The sequence below is a fragment of the Phoca vitulina genome, unplaced genomic scaffold, assembly GCF_004348235.1.
Source record: "Phoca vitulina isolate PV1807 unplaced genomic scaffold, GSC_HSeal_1.0 scaffold84, whole genome shotgun sequence".
NCBI lineage: Eukaryota > Metazoa > Chordata > Mammalia > Carnivora > Phocidae > Phoca > Phoca vitulina.
In genome coordinates, this window is record NW_022589787.1 from 4614202 (window position 1) to 4619876 (window position 5675).

At 42.0% G+C, this 5675-nt stretch overlaps 1 long non-coding RNA gene across 1 annotated transcript; it reads left to right on the top strand.

Annotated features, from left to right (window-relative positions):
- The first annotated feature begins 201 nt into the window (after positions 1-201).
- LOC116626195 lies at positions 202-4261 on the top strand. Its single transcript, XR_004298200.1, has 3 exons — positions 202-267; positions 3064-3120; positions 4198-4261. It is a non-coding gene; the product is annotated as an uncharacterized LOC116626195 (long non-coding RNA).
- Positions 4262-5675: the final 1414 nt, after the last annotated feature.

Consider the following 5675-nt stretch of genomic DNA (forward strand, 5'->3'; position numbering starts at 1 on the left):
TAGGCTTGACATTATTATGCCTTGGGTCACAAGTGGTTTTCATTGATGATATACTCTAATTTCAAAGGCAAGGGGATGGTGTGATTTTTGACTCTGGCCCAATGAGTGGGCTTGCCATAAAGAATAGCACATTTTTTTTACAGCTTGTCACCAAGAGGATGATGCACAAGATTAATTGGGAAATTTGTGCTTTGATTGCAGAGACCCAGCCTGACCCATGTGGTGGAGTGGATTGATTTTGAGACTTTGGCCCTGCTATTTGGCATGGTAATTACAGTCCTCCCAGTGGGACAGGGCTCCCAGCCTGCTGTAACCCAGCACCTTCTCTTTTGTTGCTACTGCTAATAATCTTTCATTATATTAAAGACATTGTACTGCTTGACAATTAGGGCTTGATTAAGAAGTGTTAGTACAGGTCTAGAAAATTTCTCCTGTGGAGGAATGGAATGATTGATGCTCTGGTTAGTTAGGTAGAGAATTGCAGCCGTAGGCCTGTCTGATAGTTAAATAATATTGCCATTTAAAAAATTTAGCAAATTTTTAAAATGGCCTTAAAGTATAAAATTACTGCTCTTAAAATATAAAATGGAATATTCTAAATAAGTGAACCATGTAAGTTTTGGTGATTAGAAAAACACCTGTGATTACATGGAAAATGGAAGAAGTTGTCCCTAAGGAATAGTTTATGTGTCATAAACTGATTTAACTAGAATAAGTGAAAATTGATAAGGGCCTGGATGGCAGTGGGAATGCTGCATGTGTTCTTGAACAGACCCACAACAGCTACGTGGTCTGAAGGAGGGTTTTCCCTTTCTGGACAAAAGACCTACTTTGCATAAAGCAGGTTACTATATTTCCTCATTTTTCTTGGTAATGTTTATTCCTCCTGGGTAGTCATAACAGAAGACCATGCTACTCTAGACTTTAATGTGATCCAAACTAGCTGCCTCCTTTCTGAGTAGAGTGTAAGGAGACAGGGCAATTCTCTGAACTTAGGCTTTAAAGAGAAACTCATAATCCTGTTGGTCCTGAAAAATATATAGTGGGGCCTGCACATCTGGAAAGAAGAAAGAAGACATAACAGATGTCTCATAAAATAAGTTTAAAAAAAACCTTAGGCAAGTGTGTGTTTATCATTTTGTTAGTATTTGAAATGGTTTGTAAAAAAACACCTTAAATGGATGGTGTATTAGTTTGCTGGGGCTGCCATAATAAAGTACCACAGATTGGTGGCTTCAAAAGCATAAATTTATTTCCTCACACTTCTGGAGGCTGGATTTCTGAGACCAAGGTGTCAGCAGGGTTGGTTCCTTCTGAGGCCTCTGCTTGACTTGTGGATGACATCTTTCCCCTGTATTGTCACCTGGTCTTCCCTCTGTGTGTGTCTGTGTGCTATCTCCTCTTCTTATAAGGATACCAGTCATACTGGATTAGGGCCTCACTTTAACTTATTCTGAGGTACTGGGGTTAAGATTTCACCATAGGAATTTGTGGGGGAAAGTAGCACAATTGAGCCCATAACAAATGGTTTAGTTTTTTTCTCAGTTGATGTCAGTTCAGCAAGATTCTAAAACTTTGGATGTGGAAAGATAGTTCATATATCCAGGCCCCTGCCTTTTCTTCTTTATTTCATGGCAGTCAGCCACCTATGGGGCTACTTACCCCAATCCCTGAGTCTCAGTCTCTTCTGGGTAGTTTTGGCAGCAAATGTGTGGGCCAGCTTCCCCACAACAATGGAAGACCACACAGGACCTACCCATTCAATTCAGTTCATGTGAAGCATCTACTGGTGAGTGAAGCACCACATTCTGCAGACAGCAACAGGTGGAGGTGGCCATTTGGGTTAGGATAAACATCAGTGGTCACTATAGATGAGATAGATATTTTTATTGAGTCTAAACTGATTTTTGGAAATTTTCATTTTATGCAGTATATTTGAAAGACAGTATTGGGCCTACTATTTTCTAAGTACTTTAATTTACATAATTTTATTGAATTTCTACAATAGTCTTACAAGGAATAAAACATTTAAAGTTGAGGGGAAAAAGCTGAAATACAGAGGATTAAATAATTTTGTTTGCACAAGGTTAAACTACTTCTAAGTGGCAGAATTAGTACTTGAACCTGCATCTTCTTGCTCCAAGTTCAATGCATTGGTATATTGCCATCTTAGGAGGTATAATACAGAATCATCCAGAAAGTTCCGGCTGGTTGAAATATCTGGTTGATTAGATTTGGAGTAAATGGGACATTACTTTTTGTTACTGTCTCTTATGTCATCACTAGAAAGAAGCACAAGTTCTGGGTTCATATAGAACCCAGAGAATAATCATTCCAATGTAACTGCTCTTATTTGCATGTCTTGATCAAATTGGTGATGAAAATCTGTTTCATTGTTTTAGAAAACAAAATTTAACCCAGTTTAAAAATCTTAAAATGTTTAATTGTTGCTTGTGTGGACATGTAGGTACAGAAGGCCATATTCTAGCTCATTTCCTTTCCTGCTTCTAGCTTTGTGACTGTTAGCAAGTCATCTCCCAAATCTGCCCCCTGGTTTCCTGGTATAACAGAGTAATGACGGGCACCCAGGTGGCTCAGTTGGTTGAACGTCTAACTCTTGGTTTTAGCTTGGGTCATGGTCTCGGGATCATGGGATTGGGCCTCCGTCAGGCTCCAAGCTCAGCACAGAGTCTGCTTGTCCCTCCCCTCTGGCCCTCTCCCTGCTCGTGCGTGCTCTCTCTTTCTGTTTAACATAAATAAATAAAACCTTTAAAAAAAAAACAGAGAGTAATGATAATATCTGATGTTTGTTGTGAAGATTAGGTGGAATGATAATGTACCTTGGGTACGTATATCCCTGGACAAAAATCTAGAGGTACAAACCTGTTAACAAGAGGCTCCATTCAGGAAGTTCATAAGTGGATTACACTCAGCAAGAGAGCAAGAAGCTTGATGTCATGCAGAGGCCAGAGCTGAGATCTGTAACTGATCACTCTGATGTCCTTTCAGGATGGTGCACTGCTAAAAGATTCTCCTTATCTCCTTTTTCTGTTTTCCCCACAGATGATCTTAGTAGCCATATTTTCAGAAACTGGATTTTTTGATTATTGTGCTGTAAAGGTAGGTTTGATGTGACATTTAATATTTATGTATTAATTAATTAATTTATTTTTTGCCATGACATATTCAGTTAATAAAACTACCATTTAAAGCAAATATTTTAAAGTTCATTCTCATTTTCAAAATCACAGATGTAAGCCTGGGTACAGTTGCTGTGCAGAGTTGGTGGCTCTGAGCAACACTTTCTTCTCAGTAAACTGAAGAAGGAGATCAAAGAAAAGAATATTTGAGTTGAATGTTTGTGTAACATTAGTTAAATTGGCAAGTTGAAAGCTACATATCAAATATTGTTTTGCATTTTAGACCATCTAAATATTTCAAGTCATCAGTTTCTGATTACTTGCTTTTTGGTGAAATAATTTCAATGATCACTTTCTAATCATTGAACATATAAACATTCACTTTTGTACCTGGAATCCTGAGGAATCCACCAGCAAGTTCTGACAGCCAGACTCTGCACTGGTGCTGTCACTCAGGGTTGGTGAGAGGAGATCTTGCCATACTCTCCTAATGCAAAGGCTAATGTTGTGCTTGATTTTTTTTTTTTTTTTTGAACTGGAAAGTTCTTTTAAAAGATTATTTACTCATCAAACCCTTTTGCAAACTCTGAATGATAGAACTATGCTATGATTTTTGCCAGCTTTGTGTACCCTCTTGCACCTTCAAATATCTGGTCTCCTCTCAATATTGGTACTAAAAGTCCGTAAATCTAAGTTGCCAGCACTCATCAGGCTTAAGGGTCACAGCCCAGTCTGTCTAACCAAAAGGAGATTGTAAAATACTGGGTAATGTTAAAGGGATAGAGGGCTATAACATTGTAATCAGTGAACCATCACAGGGCACTGTGAGAAGGAGAATCAGAAGGAAGGAACGTAGGTCAATGTGGGTTCAGAATGTTTAGGTACAAGATATCACTTCCTCATCTTAGCAAATTTAGGAATTCGTGGGCCTAAGTTTTAATCCACCATGCAGTGTTTTTTTTTGACCCCTAGTTCTTAGAATCCCTAATGAAAAGTCACATTTATTCTTCAACCCCACTGATCCTGGCTTGTTCCTTTCTGTGTGCGTGCATCTCAGACATACCGACTGTCTAGGGGAAGAGTGTGGGCCATGATCATCATGTTGTGTCTCATTGCTGCTGTCCTGTCTGCCTTCCTGGACAATGTCACCACATTGCTGCTTTTTACTCCTGTGACCATAAGGTATGCAGAGTGGCCCTGCATGGGCATTAGGCCAGGCTCATGGTGGTGTATTCTTGCTGCTCAATCTAGTCCCCACTTTCCCTTTGCTGGTGTGCCCTGGTCTAGCCTGTGCATCCCTTGGGACTGTGGTGCTCAGTGCTCTTGGCTAAGGCTATGGTTTCAGCTGTGGCTGTGGCTGTGACAGCAGCGGTGGTGGCCACAGAAACACCTGTGGGAGTCAGAAGACTCAGGCTTTGCTGTCCAGGGGTGGGGGACAGACTGTTAGGTGCCAGAAGTTCTTGTCCATTGGGCTGGTCACAGGTGTGACAGAGCAGTGTGGGAGCTCCTGCCATGTGGGGAGGAGCATGTAGCCAGGGGCTGGGGAAGGCGGGGCAGCCATCTTGCTCTCACCAGGCTCCTTGGAGGGTTGCAGGACCTGGCCTGACAAGGCTTTGCAGGGTAACTTTGGGAGAGAGAGATTCATTTTGATTCCCCATTTAATTCCTTTTAATTTCATCCACTTCATTAATTAGACATTTATTGAGCATCAGACGCCATTTGCCCTGAATCTTCTGAAGCTTGAGCTTCAGACCCAGTCATGCAGGCTCCTTGCAAGGCCATGGGCCTATACTTTTATCCATACTTTTTTTTTTAAGATTTTATTTATTTATTTGAGAGAGAGCACAAGTGGGGAGAGGGGCAGAGGGAGAGAGAGAATCTCAAGCAGACTCCATGCTGAGCATGGAGCCTGATTTGGGGCTCGATCTCACAACCCTGAGATCATGACTTGAGCCGAAATCAAGAGTTGGACACTCAACCGATGAGCCACCCAGGTGTCCCCTTTTATCCATACTTGATGTTCTTTATTTTGAAGATGGTTCCCCAGCATCTCGTGGTCCTTCCCTGCTTAGGCCTCTCATGTCCTGGTATTCGGCTGGTCCTAGGGAAACAGGTACCCCCTGGGGGTTCAGGGGACCAAGCTACATAATGAAGGGCCCCAGACAAGTCACTTTAGCTACACTGATCTGGGTTGTACCATCAAAGGGACTAACCCAAGCTAGTGTTTTGAGGATTCTGCTGGACAAGAGACCCTCCTGGACATGAGACATAAGACATAGCAAGTTCAAAGTGATCAATAAGGGGCTACTTCCAGGGCTCAGGACTAATTCTAGGTGATGCCTTTGGCATTTGAAGAATGGCGACTCTCTGAGGTGGAGTGAATTGGAGCAGAGGGGAGGGGTTTGGGGAGAGGAGCAGCGAGCAGGCAGCATCCCCACGGGTGCTGCCTACAGTGTGGAGAATTGGTCTCTTGGCCAAGCTCCTGCAAACTTGGCTGCCCTTTCACTCCCCGCATGTAGGCAGGGATTTGGGGTG